General features: G+C 43.2%; 1 long non-coding RNA gene across 2 annotated transcripts in view; it reads left to right on the plus strand.

The window, feature by feature from the left end:
- The first annotated feature begins 347 nt into the window (after positions 1 to 347).
- LOC127487367 (uncharacterized) overlaps positions 348 to 24,901 on the plus strand; it is a 334,927-nt gene continuing 310,373 nt past the window's right edge. The window contains exons 1-2 of one of the 2 annotated variants that reach the window (XR_011378078.1): positions 348 to 437; positions 875 to 930. This is a non-coding gene — a long non-coding RNA (uncharacterized lncRNA). Of the gene's footprint in view, positions 438 to 458; positions 665 to 874; positions 931 to 24,901 lie in introns of those variants that run through there. The other variant, XR_011378077.1, reaches the window with a different exon arrangement.

Raw genomic sequence — 24,901 nt, forward strand, 5'->3', positions numbered from 1 at the left:
TTTTATTAGGGCGGTTTTACTGCGCGTAGAATAGGAGCTCCCGCGCTGTGAGGATGAAGGTGCAGAGAGAAACGCTCGCCCGGAGCTCCCGCACGTGGCAAAGCCGGCCAGGAGCGGCGGGCCCTCCGCTGGGCTTTGCTTCTCCCCAGGTCATCGTTACTCTCAGTCAGGCTTTCCCTGGAGGGCTTCCACCAGCAGTGTGCCATTGCATCCTTCCCAACGCAGCATCAGTGAAACCACCAGGCCTCAGCCGAGAATTCCAGAAAGTCGCACAGAGCTTCCGGGGGGTGTGGCGCTGGGGCGGAGCCGCCGCGCCCGGGCTTCTGATTGGCCAGGCCTGGTCAGGTGATCGCTCTTGCCGCGGGATCGCAGCGTGGCAACCGCCGACCTGTGAGGCTGAGAGGGACGAGGCTGCTTCCGGCGGCCGCGGGACTCCTGTACGTTGCACAGCTGAGGCCCGGGGCTGGCGCGAGCTCGGTATCCGTGGCTGCCTCCGCGTGGCGCGGCCTCGCGGGCCTTGTCTGACTGGCTGCTGGTGCGGGAGGGCCGTGCATTTCCCTCCGCGGGCTCCCACACTCCGTTCCTGCGACAGCTCACCGCAGTTGGCACTGCTGCGGGGCCTCCCTCGCACTCCGGTGCCGTCTCTATCGGCCGCTTCCCTCAGGTGCTCTTTGAGCGCCTGTCCCTTTATTGTGGAAACTTCTCGATTTTCCTTCCGCGCTCCCGTAGCCGTGGCCGATAGGTTTAGGTGCACACAGTGCCACGGACAGGGGAGGGGAAGCCTTGTTTCTGTGAGGGTGGGAGCGGCGGTGGGGTTCTCCCTTCGGCCACAAGGCCTCCTCGTCAGCGTCTTCACAAACATCTCTCACCCCAGGTGCTGATCTGATGGGTTTCACTGGAGCACGGGCATTCAGGATGAACTCCTCTAGGGTAAGACTTCTTTTAGTGCTGTAGAACTGTGGGAATCTCAAATGCATGGCAGAACTGTGGCAGCTCAGTAGTCCCTGGACTGAACTGAAAACTTGGGATGGTTTCTAATAATTCTCTACACAAAGCAGCTTTTTCTCTCCTGTTAAACCTGCCAGACCTCAAAAAATAAAAATTGCGATGGAACCAACTGCTTCTGTAAAGTCCTGTGCTGTATGCTGGGGCGGGAAACCAAGGGGTGGACGTGGGGAGTGGGAGGGTTTGGTTATAAAATGAACAGAATGTTGTCCCTGGCCTTTTGGGATTTATTGTCTGGTGAGGAAGTGAAAGCATGGGACTCTCTCAGGGCGGGCCGGTGCGGCTGGGATTTATCCTGGTCCCTGGGCCCTGTGGTTCTGATCATTTCAGCAGCTGAAGTTTTGCTCAACAGAACGGTGTAAGCTCAGAGGCTGCGTTTGTGATTGGACCTGCACATAAAGTCTGGACTCCTGGTCCTGTTTTGTGCTGACCCTGGAATCTGTGTCTTTGCAGCCGTGAAGCCCAGTTGCTGACTACTTTTAAACCTAAACGTTCAGTGAGTGCTTTACAAACAGGACGATACGTTTTCCAGGTAGAAGGCGTGTTCTCTTGCTCTCTGATTTCCCTTCTCCACCCAGCCTGGGACTCATTCTGCCAATGGTGCTGCCCTTTCTCTCCCTGCAGCAGCTGCCGGGCATGATGGCCTTGATCTTGGAGCCACCACGCAGACTCAGGGGTTCAGGGGCAAGAGTGAGTCTGGGCCCAAATGCATGAGTTTCTAAAATACTTCTCGATTTACTCCCCCTCCGAGTTGTGCTGTGGGAAGATTCAGAAGGCTGCTGAGGGGAGGGAAGGTCTTAACCAACTGAAGCTCACAGGAGGTTGCTGGTGGAAATTAGATGGGAAGAATGTAATGACCAAAGCAAGGGGTCCGGGCGGAGGGCGAGCCCCCAGCTGGGTGCCGCCCTGCTGCATTTGGCACTTCCGCTGACTTCAGTGCTAGCAGGAATGCAGGCGACAGCTCTTCTAGAAGTTTCAGTGCACAGCGTCTCAGTATCAGTGGGCTGTGATGTCATCATCACTTAGTGTTTGTCTCGTGCTTATTGATTGGTGGTCTGTAACAAAATTAATTAGTTGCTGAGGCATGGGGTTGTCAAGTCATGTTAAATGATTTTATATCCAATCCAGAGATCTAAATCTATTCATTGGACTCAAGATGCAATACCATAATTACTAGTATTAAATTATAGCTTTGTATCATAGCATGAGTTGTCAGATATCTTTTAAAGTTCATTTTTTTTTCTTCCAGGAGAGTCTGGAGACTAGCTTTTTGTTCCTGCATGTATATTTATGCCTTTAGATTTTTAAAAGTTGATTGAATTAAAAATACAGCATTAAAAGCGGTGCAGCTAAATTAGGCTCATGAGAAGCACAAGGTCTTCTCAAACCACTAAAGAACAGGAATTCTAAAACAGGCATAGAAAAATATTTTTAATTATCAGAAGGTGAAGGATTCTCCATGCCATTTCCTGAAGAATTTACTTTCTCTTTCAAATCTGCAGAGTAATCCCAGGATTACTTTGGGCATTAGAACCCCGCTGTGCCTTCAAGGGGTTTATTCCTTGGGACCTGTGGTGTCCCTGGCCCTGTGGCTGCATGCTGTCCTGGTGTGCAAGCTGGTGTGAGGAGAACGACTGGATCACAGGAGTCCCTGCTTTGCAGAGTTTGTGGGGACACATTGTTTAAGGATAAGAAGTGCATACACCTGTGGATTCTCAAAACCTCTCATAATCTGCACTTATATCTTCCCTGAGCCTTCCCAAACTCTCATCTCCTGGCTGCAGTCCTCTTGGATAATTCCAAGAACTTGCTGTCTCTTTACTGCCCCTCCCCCACCAAGTTGTTGCTTAATGGATTTCTGTGTTTGCAGGGATTTCCCAACTGTTTTCCAAGTAATAGTCCTCTGTGGTTTCAGACCCAGGGTTTCCTTTGTAAAACTTGTCCTGAGCATTGATCTCTCTGGAGAACTGCTTTCTTCTTGGTGTTTCCCTGTGTTCCTGTGGAGTTGTGCTGATCTCCAGTCTTCTTTTCCCCCAAAGATTTGAGAGAGGGAAGAGGGAAGAGAGAAGAGGGAGAGGGACAGGGAGAATTCTCCTATCCGCTGGTTTACTTCCCAAATGATCGCAACAGCCAGGTCTGGGGCAAGCAGAAGCTAAGAGTTAGGAACTCCATTTGGGTTTCCCACATCGGTGGCTGGGGCCCAAGCACTTGGGTCATCATCTGCTACTTTCCCAAACATTAGCAGGGAGTTGGATCAGAAGCAGAGCAGCTGGGACTCAAACTGAAGCTCTGGTATGGGATGCTGGTGTTGCCAGTGGCAGCTTAACCTTAACCACAATGCTGGCCCGTGCTGATCTCCATTTTATTTTTCATTGCTTTGTAGTACTTGTGTGTGTCTGTAGTCAGTTCCCAGGAGGACTGTGAGAGCCAAAAACATGTCTTCAGCTTGGGATTTCATATTGATATTACACTCCTGTGTGAGACTTCTGAGGCCTTCACTTTCCTTGTGCGGATTGTCTATCCCCAGATTAGAGTTTAACAAAGTTAAGAAACTCACTTGACCCCCAGGAAGAGCTTAGACGTTAGTGGGAAGAGTGAATGAGAACATGATGATGATGGTTACAGAAGGTATTTGCATCATGCATCTTCTGGGAGGATTGGAGGTGGAGCACGTGATTCATAGGACCAAGAGGGATTGTTAATTTTCACTCTCACTGCTGCCCTGTTGCCAGACTTCCTGGCATCACCAGTGTCATCTACGGTGCTAGCTGTGGCTGTTTTGATTTAGGTGGTAGAAATCTATGTCAGATTTGCTAGAGGGAAGAAAACAAGAAGTGCTGGCTCATGTAATGTCGCTCCCCCTCTTCATGGAGGAACGACACTAGACCCTGCGTTGTTCTTTCATCTGCTCGGCCCTTCCCCGGTTTGCTGCTGGTTCTTCCTGGGTTGGCTGCCAACCCTTCCACCTCCGTGGAAGGGCGGTTCCCCCTGCCGCTTTCCCCACTTCCGCGGGGGAGTGGCACACCGCCGGCCGGCTCTCTCGGGGGCTGCTCAGATGTTATCCGGATGTTCCCCTTAGATGTTCCTGGTGCATGTTGTCTCTCTCCTCCTTTATAGTCCTCTTCCACCAATCCCAACTCTGCTACCCACACGCCGAGTATGCTGCTCTCCTCCAATCAGGAGCAGGATCAGCTCCTGCAGGTTATTGGTCGAACTGGAGGCAGCTGTGTAAAAGTTGTGTACTCCTCTCCCAGCGCCATATTGTGGGAGAGCAGATGCATAGAATAAGTCTTAATTCCAGTAACTTAGTCTAGTCCCAGTTGCTCCCCACATGTAATTCAGAGGTCCCTGCTATAATCACAGTCAAGGTCAAGTGCTCAAACAAAGCCAGAGAACTCTGTTTGCCTTTCTCCTCCCTCAACTCTGCTCTTCTGGAGATGAGCTTTATTCTCAGATGCCACATAGAGCCAGATAAGAGTATCACTTTCCCAATATCTCTAGGAAGGATTCCCATTGATCTGGCTTTGGTCAGCTGCCCATTTCTGAACAACTGCTGTGTCTTAAGAGGCAGTAGGCTCATTGGACAGGCCTAGGTGATGGACCTAGCTGTATCCTGGAGGGGTTGGGGATCAGATCCCCTTAAACCATAAGGAGGAAGAATTGGATAGGAGAGTGTGATGGTTCATTTTATGTGTCATTTTTTAAAGATTTATTTATTTATATGAAAGATTTATGGGTGACAGGGGAGAGAGAGGGAGGGAGGGAGGGAAACACACAGAGAGAATCAGAGAGAGAGAGAAACAGAGAGACAGAGATATCTTCCATCTGCTTGTTTATTCCTTGGATGGCTACAGTGGCCAGGGCTGGGCCAGGCTGAAGACAGGAGATTCTTCCAGGTCTCCCACGTGGGTTGCAGGGGCCCAAACACTCGGGCTGTCTTCTGCTGTCTTTTCTTTTACAGGCCATTAGCAGGGAACAGGATCAGAAGTTGAGTGACCAGGACACAAACTGGTGTCCATAAGGGATGCTGGTGTTGCAGGCAGTGGCTTTACTGGCTACAGCACAATGCCAGTCCCTAGGTGTCAACTTGACCAGTCTAATGGATGTCCACATAGCTGGTAAAATTGTTTCTAGGTGTGTCCATGCAGCAGTTTCTGGAAGAGGAGCATGTGAATCAATAGACTGAGTAAAGAAGAGCCCTCCCCCAATGTGGGAAGGCATCACCCAATTCTGTGAGGGCCTGAAAGAACACAAGGCAGAGTAAGGATGAATTTCTCACTTTGAGCTGTGATAACCATTCTGCCTTGCCTTCAGACATTAGAGCTCCTGGGTGTTGGGCCTTTGGACTTTGGAATCTACACTGTCATCTTCCTGGTTCTCAGACCTTTAGATTCAGACTGAATAACTCTGCTGGCCTCCCTGCATCTCAAGCATGTAGGACTTCTCTAGCCTCTATAATCTTGTGAGCCAATTCCTCTTAAATCTCCTCCTGTTGCTCTCTATATCCTAGACATTTCTCTTTAGAGAACCCTGAGACATGCAGGGGAGTTTCACAAAAAAGCTATGGAAGGGACATAAGGAGAGGAGAGTAGCTGATATCAATTCTCCCTGCAAACCAGAGGCAGGCTCATGGAAGGGTGGCCATGGGAGTGGTTGGGAATACACGTGGGAATATGCAATACAATACAAGGCTCTGCAGTAATGGCCATGGTACATTTCAATTGCATGAAACAAAAGAGAAAAAAAATAACAGCTAGAATAATATTTAAGCACTTGAACTAGAATGGCATTTCATGTGAGCCATTGTGATCACCAAGACTATTAGCATTAAGGGGGCATTTTGAGAATAGGAGGAATGTGGCTTCTCAGAAAGAAGGAAGGGCTATCATTCTTATTAAGTGGCACATTGGCCACTGTTGTATGTGACTATTGCAACCTTGAGCGTCTCCCATCAGTGAGCTCAATGACCTGCCTTGTGTATCTGTTGCAACCTCCTTATTGGAAATAGTAAGGCACTTTGCTCTGGATGGTTATAATAATGGAGTTAAAATTGGTAGACAGATGCTATAATTTTCACTAGGCTGTTATCCCTGTGTGGCAATCTGAGGAATCAATTCAAGACACGTTTCAGGATCTGTGCAGGAATGTGAGTAAGACTGCAGATGCCCCAGTTTCTCTTGGCTTTCAGTCCAACTTCTCACACTGCAATCTATTCTTCATACCGTGTAGAGTGCTGTCTTTCTCAAACACCAATCTGATCACGTTTATTCTCTGCTCAAAGTCTCCTGATGGCTCTACATTGCCATCAGAGTTAGGTGAAGTCTGGAATCCTTAACAAGACTATTAGACCTTTCTTTTTCTGACCATGTTTGTGCTGTACTCTCTCCACTCCCACTCCTGCTATAGCAGAAGTTGCTTTCTCCATGACTCGGCTTTTTCACATGGTCCCTCCAGTCTGGAAGCCTCTTTCCCATGTGTTCTCTCTGGGGCTAATCCTCACTGAGGCAGTGTCTCTCACTCCATTAACCTTCTAGGACAACCACTGCTGAATCCATTGGCTTCTCCTTTGTGCCCAGGAGTGCATTCTCGTTTTTCTGTCACTATGCTTACACTGAAAGTATGGTTTCTTTCCCTGGCAAATGTGAGTCCTTTACAATGTTATTTTTTGTCTTTTATATTCTAGTTGCTGACACAATACTTACAGTCTACTCAGCACTCAATACATTTTTGTGAAATCAATGACCTTATACTTTTGAATTTTCAGTACTTCAAATGGTGATCCAGAAATTTTTTGGAATATGGGATGTCTTGCTATAGAAACATACATATGGAGGCTAGTTCTGGTGCCTAAGATTCATCTGTCAGAGCCACTTTACCTTAAGAGAGGACAGAGCTGCTGGGTGTTCACCAGTGTCCAGTGTCAGGACCTCAGTGACATAGAAACAGCTCCTGTGTGTCACTGATATGTGTATTGCACCCCTACCATATCACACTCATGGGGCCCAAGGAGTGTGAATTTTATAAATGAGCTGTTTCACTCCTGAGGCCTGGAAGCAGGTTTCAGCACCTGTGTTGTGATGACCAGTGGGGTGGTCTGAATTCCAGGACAGGCTGGGTAGAACATCCAAGGAGCATTGCTATGAGAGTTTAGAGAGAGGCCTGTAATTAGAAGGCTGAATGGGCAAGTAAGAGGGCATGGAGAAGCGTGAGGACCTCCCGAAGGATGTTGTCTAGCTTCCCCGCATTCTGCCTTCTGCCCAGGCCCCCTCATCTCAGTGGGAGCTGAATGATAGTGCTGAGGAGGAAGATAGGTGTAGTGAGCAGAGGGCTAATGGGTTGATGTGTGAATGACTGGGTGAATGGGTGATTGGGTGCATGCAAGGATGGGTGCATAGAAGCATGACTGACTGGCTGGCTGGTGCTAATAACAATCCAGGTCCTGACTTCTGACCCCCTTCCCCTCACTGCTGATAGACTTTGTAGGTGCAGGAGTATCTTTCTTTTCTTACCCACCTCTTTGTTCTCTAGTCCCTATCACCCAGTGCATGTCTCTGATAGTGACCAGCAGAAAGTGAGAGATGAAATGGGGTTGAGGCTAGGACAAGGTGAGCCGTGAGTCAAAGTGGAAACAGGGTCTGTAGTGGGGTGAGGGAGTTTCCTGGCCACATGGAATCAACTACATGTATAGTAGAGGGCAGTCTTTAAGAAATCAGAACCAAATATCTGGGTCTTAATCCTGATTTCACTGACTGAATAATCCTGGGAAGTTATTTAAATTCTCTACCTCCAGTATTTTTGTCTGTACTATAAACATAATAATGATATCCTTTCCCCCTACTAAGGTTGTTGTGATATTAAATGAGATAGCACTTGTGAAGAACTTTCATACCTAGAAAGATTCAAATATACTGCAGTTGGAATCTATGAGTACTGGGAGTCCTGGAGGTTCCTGCTTCTACTCCCTCCTACTCCCCCAGATTCATCTGCCACCAAAGGAATCAAAAATATTGGGGGGAAAGCCTTCGGATGACCTGGCTGCCATCCGACAACCACTTCTGGATGTGCAGGGTGTCCAGGAGTTTGCAGACATGTTTCAAAGCTGCTCCAGCACATAATGAGTGGAGAAGGAGACGGCAGGGAGCAGCTGTCTGCAGAAGCCAGCGATTTAAGATTTCGTGCAGTTGAGCATGGCTTCCTCTCACATTCTCTTTCCGTCATCTTTTTTTTTTTAAGATTTATTTATGTATTTGAAAGGCAGAGTTACAGACAAGCAGAGGCAGAGAGGTCTTCCATCCACTGGTTCACTCCCCAAATGGCTTCAATGGCCGGAGTTGTGCCGCTGCAAAGCCAGGAGCCAGTAGTTTCTTCTGGGTCTCCCACGCAGGTGCAGGGACCCAAGGACTTGGGCCATCTTCTACTGCTTTCCCAGACCAAAGCAGAGAGCTGGATCGGAAGAAGAGCAGCCGGGACTCAGACCAGTGCCCATGTGGGATGCCGGCACTGCAGGTGATTGCTATACCACAGCACCAGCCTCCCCTCTCTGTCTTGTGAAGAACTCCCTCTGAACTGCATGGAGTTCTTTGGAAACACCAAGCTGTTTTATGCCCCTCTCGCTATTCTTTATGTGCCTCTCTCTGCATGGTGTGTCCTTTTCCACTGGTAAATATCTACTTGCTCTTCAAATTTAATACTAGCATCATTTCTGAAGTCTCCCCTGCCCTCTTCCCTATACCTGCAACTCAGTTTCCTCCTGGTGTCCCCTTGTTGATCCTCCAGGTGCCTCTGCAATAAGATTTCAACCCATGCCTTTGCGTCTTGCTCTCTGCCTTAGGTTACAGGCTCTTTTAAGACAGGCACTGCTTTCATTTATCTGCTTGTATTTTGTTTAATCATCTGTACACCCCCAGTGCCTAGCACATGCTAGGCAATGAATGCTTGCTGAGCCGATGACTGAATAATAAATAAAAGTAATTATAATAATAAAATTATTTTTTAAAGATTTATTTATTTATTTGAAAGTCAGAGTAACACAGAGAGACAAGGAGAGGCAGAGAGAGAGAGAGAGAGAGAGGTCTTCCATCTGCTGGTTCACTCCCCAGTTGGCTGCAATGGCCGGAGCTGTGCCACTGCAAAGCCAGGAGCTTCTTCCAGTTCTTCTACACAGGTGCAGGGGCCCAAGGACTTGGCCATCTTCTACTGCTTTCCCAGGCCATAGCAGAGAGCTAGATCTGAAGTGGATCAGCCGGGACTTGAACCAGTGCCCATATGGGATGCTGGCACTGCAGGTGGTGGCTTTATTCGCTACGACACAGCTAAGAATGCATTTGGTCAAATTATATGTGATTCTTGCTGCACTTGAGATGTTGAAGTGGATGTCAGTGGATTTTTGTGCCCCATTCCAGCAAGGGTGACAGAAAATCAGTTGTAAGAACCCTGAGTGTACCCTTGGTGCTACCCTACTTGGGATGGGGATGGAAGCCATTACAAGTTTGGTTTGGATTTCTTGTCTTTGCCATAACATGCTGTTCCTCTACAAAGGAGATGGACCGCTAAGTTCCAAGGGACTAGAACAAGGGCAGAGTGCAGTTGTGAGTGTCATATATTAGGATGTGAGATGACAGATGGGTCAGGGAGCATGTCATGGCACTAGGTCCCAGGGAAAGGTGCCAGGCCCTGTCAAATGTCATATAAGACATTCGCCCAGAAAGGTAGTGGTGGAGTGTGGGACACCTCATCAAGGAATCTGGTGAGCAAATCAGTTCTGGGTGTGAATCTGTAGGTACAGTCTTACTTTTATGTAACTTGTTGTTATGGTCTGTATGTTTTGTTTCCGTCAAATGCCTGTGTTGAGATCGTATTAGGAGATAAGGCCTTTGGGATGTCACTGTGTTTTAGAGTGGCGTTCTCATGAAGAGATTAGTGCAGTTATGAAGCAGTAGTGGGTGGAAAGCCCAGTGTTCCTCAGGAGTATAGACAAGGGCTTTCTTTATTTAGTGCAGTGTTAAGCTACTGATTATAAAGTAAATTGAAAGTATGTCATGTAAAAATTAAAAGAAAAACGAGAAAGGAAGGAGACGGGAGGGTAGGGTGGTTAGTATCATTTTGCCATTAAAACATATGAAGTACATGAAATTTGTTCCCTTTATATTAATAAAAAATTACAAACTAGAAGAAAAAGACCTTAGCAAGTTCTCATTTTTTGTTGTTTCCCATGAGGCTACTGTAAGAAGCTGACCTACAGCTGCTGGAGGAGGCCTAGGAAGAACTTCCTTAAACCCACTCATATTGATACCCTGATTTTGGAATTACTAGATGTCTTTTTATTACTACAATTAAACACCTGAGACAGATACTTATGAAAGAAGGAGTTAATTGTGGCTTCATTTTGGATGGTCACAATCCAAGAACAGGTGAGCTACATTGATTTGGCAACTGGTGATATTCTTGCTGGCAGAATTTTGTGGTGGCACAGAACATTACATGACAAGAGACAGGGAGAGCACACAGCTCTGTCTAGAATGTAATCATGTTGGCTTCTCGCTAATGTCCCAATCTAAATACCATAAACGGATGAAATTTCAACTCTTATTACTGCTAATATGAAACTCTGGGGACCAAGCCTTAACACATGGTCCTCTTGGAGATATACAACATCCAAACTAATATTCAATCTATAGCAGACTGCCAGCTTCCATAACTACAAGAAATAAATTCTGTTGTTAATAAGGCATCAAGTTTATTTATTTTGTTATAGTAGCCTGATCTGACCAAGATGTTGGTATTGCTCACCTGCTCGCTAATGATTGAGTCTCATTTTTAGAGCCCTTGAGGAATCTGCACAGTTATTGAATGGTTGCTCTTGGGGTTCCACTGTTTGCTGTCCTGGCTGTAGTATTTTATAGCCCCATAGGCAGAACTCTTCTGCAGGGCATGAGACCATTTGCTGTAATCCCTCACTGGCCCTGGTTTGATGTTACTGTGTTTTCTTGTCCTAATGGGTAAACAAATTGTTCCTTGCTCTGGTTTTTTGTTTGTTTGTTTTTGGTTTTGGTTTTTTTGACAGGCAGAGTATACAGTGAGAGAGAGAGACAGAGAGAAAGGTCTTCCTTTTTTTGCCGTTGATTCACCCTCCAATGGCTGCCATGGCTGGCGCGCTGCGGCCAGCGCACCACGCTGATCCGATGGCAGGAGCCAGGTACTTCTCCTGGTCTCCCCTGGGGTGCAGGGCCCAAGCACTTGGGCCATCCTCTACTGCCTTCCCAGGCCACAGCAGAGAGCTGGACTGGAAGAGGAGCAACCAGGACTAGAACCCGGTACCCATATGGGGTGCCAGTGCCACAGCAGAAGATTAACCAAGTGAGCCACGGCGCCGGCCCTCCATATGCTTTTGAGAAGAAGGAAGGCTTTGCAGATGTGGGTTGAATGTTCTGCTGACGTCTGTTAGGTCCAGTTGATCTAGAGTGAGACTCAGCTCTGCCATTCTTTATTGATTTTCTTTCTGGGCAATTTATCCACATCTGAAAACGGAGTGTTAAAGTCTCCTACTGTCATTGTATTGGAGTCTGTCATTCCCTTTGGGTCTGTTTACTTTATGTTTTTGGGTGCTCTGATTTTGGGTGCATATATCCTCTTTAAAGAGTTCTTGGTACTTGTTGTCATATGTTGTAATCTGTGTCTTGCAGGATTAGTCATTTTTTCAGTCTCTATAAATCTTTTTTGTTCCTCTCCTTCCAGAAATACTAAGCATTCTGAGACTGTGGCCTCTTCTGCCACTTCAGCACTAGGTGGCACCCTGAGTTGAGGTTGGCTGCAAGTCTGCCACCAGTGTGTAATCACTGCCTAAGTTTCACCCTGGACTCATCTGTGTCCTAACGCCACAACTGGTCTGTCAATCAGAATGAACCAAGGAAATGCCCATACTTACAAGCCTCCCCCCTGTGCCAGTGTCAATGCTAAATCATACCTGGAGCCTACAGCTCAGCCAGACCAGCACAGCCTGGGGGTCAGACCAAAACCCACATTGCTATTGCCTGCTACTGAGATGGACTCACAACCCCAGGCTGATGCAACTATCCACAGTAATGCTGTTGGAGTCTGATCAACCAGGGACATGGGACACTATTCAGAACTGGGGCAGGTCCAGGAGTTCAACTTATGAGAACTGGCCTGGGGACAGAGACCATTAAGATCTGTCCAGTGTTGAATTTTTCCAGCATGGTTGGCACCAAGACACAAGACATAGTCCTGTGATTCCTTGCTGTCTGATGGAGGATGTAGGAAGCATGATAAAGGCAGCAGCTTGGTTGCCCAGGCTGGCCCTATGCCGGGACACAGCTAAGTGTATTTTTTTTCCTAGAAACCTCTTATTTATGGTGTGCAAACTTCATGCATTTCATAAATACAAATTTAGGAGCATAGTGATTCTTCCCACCCTTCCTCCTGCCCACACTCCCACCCTTCTGCTTTCCCTCTCTCCTATTCCCATTGTTATTTTCTACAAAGATCTATTTTCAATAACCTTTATACACATAAGATTAATCCTACCCTAAGAATTCAACAAGTAGTGTGAAAAGAAAAAAGAACAAAGTGTTCCTCAGTAGTTGAGTAAAGAACTGTTCAAAATCATCACATCTCAACGTGTTAATTTCACTTTTATAGATTACCTTCTAGGTACTCTATTAGATACCACAAATCAGGAAGAGCATACGGTATTTGTCTTTTTGGGACTGGCTTATTTCATTAAGTATAATGGTTTCCAGTTGCATCCATTTTGTTGCAAAAAAAGGATTTTTTTCACTGCTGTGTAGTATTCCACAGTGTATATACGCCATAATTCCTTTATCCAGGTCATCAGCTGATGGACTTCTGGGTTGATTGCATATCCTAGCTATTGTGAATTGAGCTGCAATAACGGTGGGGTACACATAACTTGTATATGCTGATTTCATTTTCTTTAGGTAAATTCCCAAGAGTGGGATGGCTGGATCATATAGTAGTTCTGTATTCAGGTTTCTGAGGTATCTCCATACTGTTCTCCCCAGTGGCTGTACAAGTTTGCATTCCCACCAACTGTGGATTATGGTGTCTTTTTCCCTACATCCTCACCAGCATTTGTTGTTTGTTGATTTCTGTATGAAAGTCATCCTAAAGGGAGTGAGGTGAAACCTCATTGTGGTTTTGATTTGTATTTCCCTGATGGCTAGTGATCCTGAGCATTTTTTCATGTGTCTGTTGGCCATTTGGATTTCCTCTTTTGAAAAATGCCTGTTTGAATCCTTTGCCCATTTCTTAACTGGATTGATTGCTGTCTTGTTGAGTTTCTTGATCTCTTTATATATTTGGTTATTAATCCTTTTATCAGTTGCATTATTTGCAAATAATTTCTCCCATTCTGTGGTTGCCGCTTGACTTTCCTGAGTGTTTCTTTTGCACTACAGAAGCTTTTCAATTTGATGTGATCCCATTTGTCCATTTTTACTTTGATTGCCTGTGCTTCTGGGTTCTTTTCCAAGAAGTATTTGTCTATGCCAATGTTACAGGGTTTCCCCAATGTTCTCTAATGATTTGATGGTCATGGGTAATAGATTTAGGTCTTTGATCCATTTTGAGTAGATTTTTGTGTAAGGTGTAGGGTAGTTGTCTTGTTTCATGCTTCTGCCTGTGGAGATCCAGTTTTCCCAGCACCATTTGTTGAAGAGACTTCTTTTCCAGGGATTGATTTTAGCTTCTTTGTCAAAGGTAAGTTGGTTGGAGATGCATGGGTTGATTTCTGGGATTTCTATTCTGTTTGCTTTGTCTGTGCATCTGTTTTTGTGCCAGTACAAGGCTGTTTTGATTATAACTGCCCTGTGGTATGTCTTAAAATTTGGTATTGTGATGCCTCTGGCTTTGTTCTTTTGTAAGATTGCTCTAGTTATTTGGGGTCTTCTGTGAATTTCAGCATTTTTTTTAGATCTGAAAAGAATATTGTTTGTATTTTGTTTGGAATCACATTGAATCTGTAAATTGCTTTCAGTAGTTTGGACATTTGATGATATTACTTCTTCCAGTCCATGAACATGGATGACTTTTCCATTTGTTTTGTTTCTTCTATTTCTTTCTTTAATGTTTTATAATTTTCATCGTGGAGCTCTTTGACATCTTTGGTTAAATTTATTCCAAGCTATTTAATTTTTTTGTAAAAGCTGTCTTAACAACTCATTCCAGACTTACATAAGGTTGGCAGTGATACGTGTTGAAGTGAGTATGCCCCACTAGGGCACAGTTCTTTATCAAATGCTATCGCAAGTCGAGATGCTCTGTTGCAGGGATAGAAACCTCTGGTATCTGCCCAGTGTTGGTTTTACCAGCTTGACATTAAATCCCAACACAGATTCCCATGGTTCCTTACTGCCTGCCCAAGGATGGAGAAAAGGTGGAAAAAGTGTCACTCTTCGCTGCCATGCAGGTAGTAAGCTGGGTCTCAATTGTGTCTCACGGTCAATAGGCTCTACAATCTAAGGGGTGCACACCAGACCTGGGTGAACCTGGAAGTGATACACACCAGGATATCCTGGTCCCATTGGTTGTAGGTCCCCAGTGCCTATGGAATTCTGCAGGCTCCCTATGAGCATTGGCCTACAGGAAGAGGCCTTTAGACTTTATTGATTGCTGGATCTCACAGCAGTGGGCCCAGCTCTGAATTCCTAGGAAAGGCCCTAAATTCTCTGTCATCTCTTACTCCTCAGTGTTTGGAGTCTTGCTTTGCTATCTGCAGGAGGTTGGGGGAGGGATGGTACAGGCAGTCCTAGCTTCTTGACTTGGGTCAAAGATCTCAATTTACAGTGGGTATGAACCTGGGGGTAGGGTCACTTGGACCCTTTTGGCACTGGTTTTTATTGTGTTAGAACTGGTGCTGGATTTCAAGTGTAAGGTGTAGAATTAATTCACTCTTTCTCCCATACTATGCTACATAGAGCTAGGAGAGGAATTATATGGATAACTCTTTCCTTCCTTTTTTCTCTAATGCAGGTTTTCTTATTGTTACACTAAAACCAGGCACTGTGATCTCTCACCCGGCTTCTATTGCACTTGTGAAGGTGGAAGGTGACTTGGTGCCTGAATAACTGTTCAAATTGGTGACTCTGTGGGAAGATGACCACTCAGATGTCTTACCCAGTTACCTTCTTGATTGAAGTCATCAACAAACATTTTAAAAAATGATTTATTATACAGCTTTTCAGTAATGCAACTAACACCTATAAGAAACTATGTCTGAAGAAAGGTTAATTTGAGCTAATGGTGTTACATGTTCACAGTCTAAGAATAGGCAACCAATTAGTCTGATGTCTGTTGTGTGTGGAGCCTGGTAATGGTGGAGGGTGTGCAGAGGGACAATCTCATGCTGAGCCAGTGAGCAGAGAGAGAGAGTGTACACTCATTCATGTTTACGTGGGGGCTCCACCCTGACAACCCAATCTAATCCAGTCCCTTTCCTTCAGAGACTATAATTGGGTCAAGTCTCTCTGCTTTAAGCATCACCAATCCATGACTTTGAGACTTAACCTGCATGGAGTTAGGGAGCCAAATTCTGTTCAAATCATAGCAATAACATGCCTATTATGTAAGTAATGAGCAGCCACTGTGCACAAGTGGGGAAACATAGGAAAATCACTAATAAGCTAAAAATCACTTGCTAATCTCCTTCCTATTTGGATGTGTGTTCTTTGTTATAAAAATGTGTGTATGCCCCTATCATCCATATCTGCTCTAGCCACATCTGCTAAGGCATGAAACTCTGGACACACATAATGGAGTCAACACCCAAAGGTCCTTACTTTCTTCTGGGAAATACAGGGCTTCAACATCAAACAGTGGAGTCCAGGAAAAGTTGTCTTCCTGTCGAATCAGGTTCCTTTTAGAAACAATAACAAGAGGAGAGGGAGAAAGACAAAGGCCCAGAAGGTAGAGGAAGTGGGGCAAGGGCAGTAATTGATCCCCTATAGCAAAACAAGGGGAACACTTTTTTCTGTTGGACTCCTCTTTAGGGTTTGTGCTGTGTTGAGGAGCAAACCTGGGACATGGAACTTTTGGTCCTGATACTGGAAACGCCAGTATCCGAGACATCATTGAGAATGAGGATGTCAGGCCAAGTTCTGGCAGTGGGGTCTGAACAGAAGTGCTGGGTGCAAATTCCTGGTCACATCCTTTGTTTGGGAGAATGTGTGCTCTTCACTCTCTTAATTCCCAGATTTAGGAAGAGGCTGTGGCACTCAGGGTCAGCTTAGCTGAGAGGAGCAGTGGAGGATTTCATGGAAGGCTGCTGGTGTTCTGGCAGGTGCACACATCAGTATCCACCAAGTCATTAAACCAGGGACCCTGGAAAGATAACGCCAGCCACACCTTCCCACACAGCCCAGTTGCAGCCCGAGTTCATGTAACCCCGAAGAACAGGCACCTGTCAAGCCAGCAGAGCAGTCAGCCACCATGGGCAGGTGGTGCCTGCCACTTTACTTCCTGGATCGGGGCCCCAATGCTTGGTCCACCTTCTTCTTAACTGGGGTTCTTATAGCCCTGCTTTCTAAGAAGGTAGAGAGGTGGTTATCTTTAGGCCACACCTGCCCATTGCATAATGGGTTTTCTTATTTATCAACATACCTCTGTATTTGACATCCTGTGCTTATTCCTTGCCACCTGCCCAGCAGAGTGGGGTTTTGGGGCCCTGGGTCAGCAATTTTTGTACACACCGCAGGATGATTAAGTTACAAGATGGAAGCACCTGGTGCCTGGATGGCCTGGACCATTCACTGACCTATTTAAAATAGTAAGTCTCTTCATGGGGCTCCTAGTAACTTAAAAATACTTAGGAACCTTCTATTCTCAGAATAGAGCATACATAGCTTTTAAAAATTCCTTGCAGTGGCGGTTCTGCTTACCTCACTGTTTCTCAAGGGGGTAAGTGCCCTTATTAGTGACTGAAGAGAAAAATACACCCCCACTATGACATTGACTGTTTTCCTGGTAACTGAAGAGGTCACAGCATGCACCTGAGAGATTAAGTCTCATGTAGGAAGAAGTTAAAGTATCGGGCCGTCATGAGGTGCTATTGAAGTAATCTTCTGTACAGACTCTAGCAGAAATCTGTAAAGAAACAACAGTTCCTTTACCAGCTGCGTTTTTGAGGTCACAAAATCAAGCAGCTTCTCTATGTGGGTTTTAGAGGGGTTCTTGATTAGGGGTGTTTGGTCAGAATGTTACAGTTTCTTGAATGCATCATAATTAGTATTTTTAAGGCTTGAGAGCACACCGACTCTCTTGTAAGTTAGAGAGGATAGCTAAGTTCCTTTGAAAATAGAGAATGCAAGTACTTTCAGGCCAGTTTCTCTGTGAATAAAATTATGCCACCAAATTCTTACTGAGCTCTTTGGAGGCTTTTGAGAGTGCTCACTGAGAATGTGACACTGTAGACTCATGGTTTATTGAACAAAGATTTACTTTTAGACAATGACATACTTTAAAAGTATGCAGACTCTGACGTGCCCAGAATAAATGCTCATGCAGTCCATTGCTTTTTATTAAAAGGCAGGGGGTTGACATCCCTGAACGGTTAAGGGATAAGAGTCTGTCTGATTAATATATAATGCAAGTAGTAAGAAAATACCAAGCTGCACAAATGACTGGATACAACATCTTTTTTGAGTCATTGTTCTTAGTAAGAGAAGGCTATTTTTGTAAGTAGACATTATCTTGATGCAAAAATCTTATTAATTTCAGTATTTTCAGTATCACTCATTGATAATTTAAAGTAGATGTGTGAGTCAAGTGAGCAAATATTTACTCAACAGATACAATGTGTGAAGAAATTTTCCTGTTCTCTGTGAAGCAAGCAAAGATGAATCTAACAAAGTCCCTGTCCTCAATGAGTTTATAGTTCTCTTAGAAATGATTTCAGTGAAAACAAAACATGGAAACTTTGACCAGGAGGTTTTCAGCAAGGACGTTACTGGATATAGAAGCTTCCTTTATAATGCTCTCAGTAGAACAAAGGCTAAAGACCTTTCTACTTTGGAGAACAGGTTAGTGGTCTACTGTAACTAGATGCTGTTGGTGGGTATTTCTCATGCTTAGTGGAGTAAAAATTTCTCATCATTCGGTTACCAACCATCACTAGTACTGGCTAACTTTGGAAGAAGACTAGATCAGCCAAGATTAATCCTAGAAAAGTGGCCTATTAAACTGGAGATTTATCAAAATGTTTTATGGGGGCAGTGGTTCATTATTTTCTCTGTTCTCTGTACTACAGGGAACATTAGCTTTCCGAATAGGTCATTTTGAAAGTACTGTCTGTGATAGGACTAAGACTTTATAGATGGCCTCCAGTGACATTGGCTGTTGCATGCTCTCAATTTAGAAATAAAGCAGCCCGTGGCCTCATATCCAATTCATAGAATTCCAGACTAAGGCCAGAGTTCTGCATAATACGAGCACCTTACTGCTAGCAGCCGTGTCTTTAAGCAGGCCACTTGCAAGTTGTGTATTGATTGAACGGTTAGTTATGACAGCATAAAACCTGACAGTGGTAAGCATTTTCTCTTTCTGTCATTTGAGCCCTTGGAGAAAGAAGAGTATCAAGTGTACTGAGAGAAATTTATAAGTTAACTTGAAGGGAACAGGGGGAAATAGGGGAAGCACTATCGATCACTCTCCATAACGTCCCCCTACTCAAGAGAAGATTTCTCAGGCTATTAAACTTAGTCAGTCTTAGGTGATGGATGCAAAAATGAATGAGGGTCAGTGGGTGTGAGCTTCATCTTTTAAACTGCATTTTGACTCTACCAAGTGGCAAAAAGAATATAATCAATTTTCTGTTTTCCAAAATACACCTTGTATCATTGTTGATGCATTGCTATCTCTAGCTCTGCTGTAATGTGCAAATTGTAGATACGGCAATGCTGCAAACCTTTTAAAAATGCTTTGATTCTTTGTTGTAAGATATATATGCCTTGAAAATAATAGTTATTCCTTTATGTTCGCATGTATGCAGGTACACTCACGTGCACGTATTTACCCAAACCTAACATTGCAGCACTGCCAGTCTGGGGAGACTAGGGCTGTGACCTATAAAAGTAGTTTCTTGGGATAGAACTTGAAGAGAATTATAACAGTATCACAACCCCAGCAGTTGTTGTGGATAGGTGAGATTTCTCTCTCTTCTACTTGTAGAATTCTTTAGTTAGTGGAGGGCTAAGCTTGTGATTATAAAGTAGATTGAAAGTATATTGTTGAGGCCGGCGCCGCGGCTCACTAGGCTAATCCTCCGCCTGCGGCGCCGGCACACCGGGTTCTAGTCCCGGTCGGGGCGCCGGATTCTGTCCCGGTTGCCCCTCTTCCAGGCCAGCTCTCTGCTGTGGCCAGGGAGTGGAGTGGAGGATGGCCCAAGTGCTTGGGCCCTGCACCCCAGGGGAGACCAGGAGAAGTACCTGGCTCCTGCCATTGGATCAGCGTGGTGCGCTGGCCGCAGTGCACCTGCTGCGGCGGCTATTGGAGAGTGAACCAAAGGCAATGGAAGACCTTTCTCTCTGTCTCTCTCTCACTGTCCACTGTGCCTGTCAAAAAAAAAAAAGTATGTTGTTGAAAAATTAAAAAAAAAAATAAGGAAGGAGGGGGGTGTTGGGTGGAAAATATTATTTTGTTTAAAAGCAGTGATAAAGGTCAACCAATTTCATGTATTCATTTAAATAGATTTAGGAACATAGTGAGTATCATTATGTACTTAAAACTGTATATATGAAATACAGGAAATTTGTTCCTTTTATAAATAAAAATAAAAAAATCTCCTTTAAGAAGTTAATTTGAACTTTTTGTGGAGTATATGAATATTTGGAGAAATGGAGATAATCCACTCATCTACTCAGAAACTTTTATGAATTTCTGTGTGAGTGTCACTGTTTCTTTTGGGAGGTGGTAGTTGACTGAAATACCTGAAAATTACTCTCCAAATTCCTGATTGTCCCCTTAAATCTTTTCATCTGACGTTCTTCCCCCTTCTGAGTGGCAAACATATCATTTTTCCAGGTGTGTAGGACATAAACCCCTTCCATTGTCAACCCCTCAGTTTCTATGCAACAGCAAATTCTATTTTCATCACTTTGAATTAGCCACAGAATATGATTGCCTTTCTGAACCCCCATTTCTTATCTACCCTGTGCCCAGCCTATGAAATCACCATGATGATCACAACGGTCTTGTTTTGTCCTTGTCTACTCCTCCTCTAGACCAGCTCATTTGCTTACAGTGTGTTAATGCCTGCTGGTTTCCCTAAAGTGAGAGGCAGACTCCTTATTGGGGCCTGCAGGGCTTTACAAGACCTGGTCCCCTCTGGGGTCTCAGACCATGCCTCCTACTTCTCTCTCTCATTCTCCATCACCACACTGGTGTCCTACTTGTTTCTTTAACAGCCTAGACAAGTATCTGACAGCCTTTGCATAGGCTGCTCTTATTGCCTGGTCTGGGTTTTGATAGCTACATGGCCCACTCTCTCATCTGCTTCACATTGTTCCTCAAATGCTAACCTCTCAAGGAGGCCTTCCATGGCCAATCTGTTTAAAATTTTACCTGCATCCTCCATTCCTCTTCCTTGTTTTTTTCCCATATCACTTTGTACCATGTGATATGCTATATACTTTATTATTGTTTATTGTCTGTGTTATTGGGGATGTAAACTCCCTGAAGTTCACAGGGTTGTCTGTTTTGTGCATTGTAGCTGAATGCTTCAAATAGTGCCTGGTGCATAGTAGGGCACTCAATAGTATTTGTTAAGTGAATGACTTATGAGGAAGGTAGAATTTTGGAGGAGTCTTAGTGTGGATCCAGAGGGAAAGATTTTTGGGGGACCTGTAGGATAAATTTAAGTGGAGATGGAGAAGGGAGAAGGGGAGAGAATTCACCAAAATTTGGCCATCACAGGCAAGACTATACATTCTTTTTGTCCTTGATCTTCTGGACATGCACCTTAGCTTTATTGTCTACTTTTCTCTCTGTGTGTTTTTAACTTTTTATGAATATAAACCTATATTGTATGAATATATATTTATGAATATATATTGATGACTATAAACCTATGATGTAGGTTTGTACTTATTTTATAGGTACAATTTTTAGAAGATAATCATATTTCCTCCCCTCCCTCTTTCCCTCCCTCAATCCCCCTACTTTATTCCATTATTTTTCTCTTTAATTTTTGCAAAAAAATAATTTCAGACTTAATGATGCCTAACCATAATATTCAACAAGTAAAAAAGTAAAAGGCCGCAGTTCCACAGGATATAAACAAAGGCTAAAAACAACAATTGAATCTCAAGATAGCTGTTTCATTCCTATCCTTTTTTGGGTATTCTATATTAACTTCTACATATTAGAGAAAACAATATGATATTTGTGTTTTTAGGACTGGCTTGTTTCAAAGCTTAATGGATTCTACTTGCATCCATTTGGTTGCAAAAGACAAGGTTTCACTCCTTTTTATGGCTGAGTACTATTCCTTCAGTATGTATACCATGTTTTCTTTATCCAGTCATCAGATGATAGACATATAAGTTGATTCCATATCTTAGCCATTTCAGATTAAGCTGCAGTAAACCAATAAACATGGAGGTAGAAATAGCTCTTTCATATGCTGGTTTCATTTTGTTTGGGTAAATTCTCAAGAGTGGGATGGCTGGGTCATGTATTAGGTCTAATTTCAGATATCTGGGAAATCTCCATATTATCTTCCATAATCGTTGTACTAGTTTGCATTCCCACAAGCAGTGCATTAGGGAACCTTTCTCCCCATATCCTCACCAGCTATTATTGGTTTTTGATTTCTGTATGCTAGACATTCCAAATGGCATGAGGTAAAACCTCATTGTGGTTTCGATTTGCATCCCCCTGATGGTTAGTGATCCTGAACATTTTTCCGTTTGTGTGTTGGCTACTTGAATTTCATCCTTTGAAAAAAAAAAGCCTGTTCATGTCATTTACTAATTTCTTAACTGGGTTGTTTGTTTTATTATTGCTGATCTCTTGAGACCTTTATAGATTCTGGATTTTAATCCTTTATCAGTTGCATAGTTTGCTGATATTTTTCCCATTCCATTGGTTGTCTCTTCACTTTCTTGTGTGTTTTCTTTTGCAATGAGAAGTGTCTCAATTTGATGTAATCCCATTTGTCAAATTTGGCTTTGACTCTGCCTCTGGAGTCTTTTCCAAGAACTTGTTGCCTATGCCAATGTCTGGCAGAGTTTCCCCAGTGTTCTCTAATAATTTGATGGTGTCAGGTCATAGTCTTACATCTTTAATCCATGTTGGGTGGATTTTTTTTGTAAGATGTAAGTAAGAGGTCTTGCTTCACACTTCTGTATGTGGAGATACAGTTCTAATAACACCATTTGTTGAAAAGATTGACCTTGCTCCAGGGATTGGTTTTAGCTCCTTGTTCAAATATAAGTTGGTTGTAGATGCTTGGATTGATTTCTGGTGTTTCTATCCTGTTCCATTAGTCTATCCATCTGTTTTCATACCAGTACCAGGCTGTTTTTATTATAACTGCCTTGTAGTATGTCTTGAAAGCTTCTGGCTTTGTTTTTGTTGTATAAAATTGTTTTAACTATTAGAGGTCTCCTGTGTTACCATGTGAATTTCAGCACTATTTTGTCTATTTCTGAGAAGAATGTCGTTGATATTTTGATTGGTATTGCATTGAATTTCTAAATTGCTTTTGAAAGAATGGACATTTTGATGATACTGATTCCTCCAATCCATGAACATGGATTTTTTGGTGTCTTGTATTTCTTTTGTAAATATTTTGTAATTCTCATTGTAGAGATCTTTGACATCCTAAATTTATTCCCAGGTATTTGAGTTACTTACTGAATGGAATTGATCTTAGAAGTTCATTCTCAGCCTTGGTATACTCTGTGTATGCAAAGGCTATTGTTTTTTGTGTATTGATTTTATATCCTGCACTTTACCAAACTCTTCCATGAGTTTCAATAGTCTCTTGGTGGAGTCTTTTGTATCCCCTACATATAGAATCATGTTATTTGTAGATACAGATAGTTTGATTACCTTCTTACCAATTTGTCTGATATTAGGACAGCTACAATGGCTCATTTTTGGTTTCTATAAGCATTGAATATCTTTTTCCATCCTTTCGCTTTCTGCCTGGGTGCAGCATTGTTGGTGAGATGTTTCTTTTAGGCAACAAATAGATGGGTTTTGTTTTCTATTCCATTCAGCCAGTCTGTGTCTATTAACTAGAAAGTTGAGGCCATTCATATTCAAGGTGACTGTTGGTAAGTAACAACTTTGCTCTACTATTTTCCCATAAATATTCTTCTTGTTTATTTTGGATTTCCTTTGTACTTCTACTGGGAGATTTTCTTCTTTTACCTTCTTTCATAGTGATGACTACGTTTCTGCATTTCTGTGTGCAGCACATCCTTAAGCATCTTCTTTGGGGCCAGATGGGTAGTGACAAATTCTTTCAATTTCTGTTTGTCATGGAAGGTCTTTATTTCACCTTCATCTATAACTGAGAGATTGGCAGGGAATAGTATTCTGGGTTGACAGTTCTTTTCTTTTAAGACTTATAATGTATGTCACCATTTTCTGCTAACATGTAAGGTTTATGAAGAGAAGTCTGCTGTGAGTCTAATTGGAGATCATCTGAAAGTAATCTGGCATTTCTCTCATGCCAATTTTAGCATCTTTATGTTTTACTGTGGTGAGTTTGATTACAATGTGTCGTGGTGAAGATCTTTCCTGGTCATGTCTATTAGGAATTCTATGTGCTTCCTGTACATGGATGTTCCTTTCTTTCTCTAAATTAGGGAAGTTTTCTGTTATCATTTCACTAAAAAGGCCTTCCAATGCTTTCTCTCTTTCCATGCCTAAGGAACTCCTAATACCTGTATATTGGGTCATTTGATAGTATCCCATAGATCTCCAATACTGTTTTTTAGTTTTCTAATTTTTTAGAAATTTTTTTCTAGTTTTTCTAATTCTTTTGGTTTTCTAGTTTGCTGAGTGTTTCTTTTGCAGTGAAGAAGCTTCTCAATTTGTTATAATCCCCTTTGTCATTGTTGGCTATGATTGCCTCTGCTTTTGAAATCCTTTCCAAGAAGTCTTTGTGTATGCCATTGTCTTGCAGGGTTTCCCCAATGTTTTCTAATAATTTTATGATATTGGGTCATAGATTTAGGTCTTTGATCTCTTTTGAGTGGATTTTTGTTTAAGGTATAAGGTAGTGGTCTTGCTTGATGTTTCTAATTTTTGGTGTTTCTATTCTTTTTCGTTGATCTATCCATCTGTTCTTGTACCAGTACCAGCCGTTTTGATTATAACTGTCTTGTAGTATGTCTTGAAATATGGTATTTTCATGTCTCCAGCTTTGTTTTTGTTGTATAAGATTGCTTTAGCTATTTGGGGTCACCTGTGTTTCCATATGTGTTTTAACATCATTTTAAATTTATCTAAGAGGAATGTCCTTGGTATTTTGATAAGTGTCACACTGAATCTGTAAATTGCTTTCAGTAATATGGGCATTTTGATGATATTGATTCTTTCAATACATGAACATGGAAGACTTTTTTGGTATTCTATTTCTTTCTTTAATGTTTTGTAATTCTCATTGTAGAGTTCCATGACATCTTTGGTTAAATTTTTTCCAAGGCATTTGATTTTTTTGTATCTATTGTGAATTAAATATATTTTAGAGGTTTCTTCTCAGCCCTGTCATTTTCTATGTATACAAAGGCTATTGATTTTTGTGTGTTGATTTTTATACCCTGCCACATTGCCAAATTCTTGTATGAGTTCCAGTATCCTCTTAGTGGAGTGTTTTGTATCCCCTATATGTATAATTTTGTCATCTGCA

The sequence above is a fragment of the Oryctolagus cuniculus genome, chromosome 8 (assembly GCF_964237555.1).
Source record: "Oryctolagus cuniculus chromosome 8, mOryCun1.1, whole genome shotgun sequence".
NCBI lineage: Eukaryota > Metazoa > Chordata > Mammalia > Lagomorpha > Leporidae > Oryctolagus > Oryctolagus cuniculus.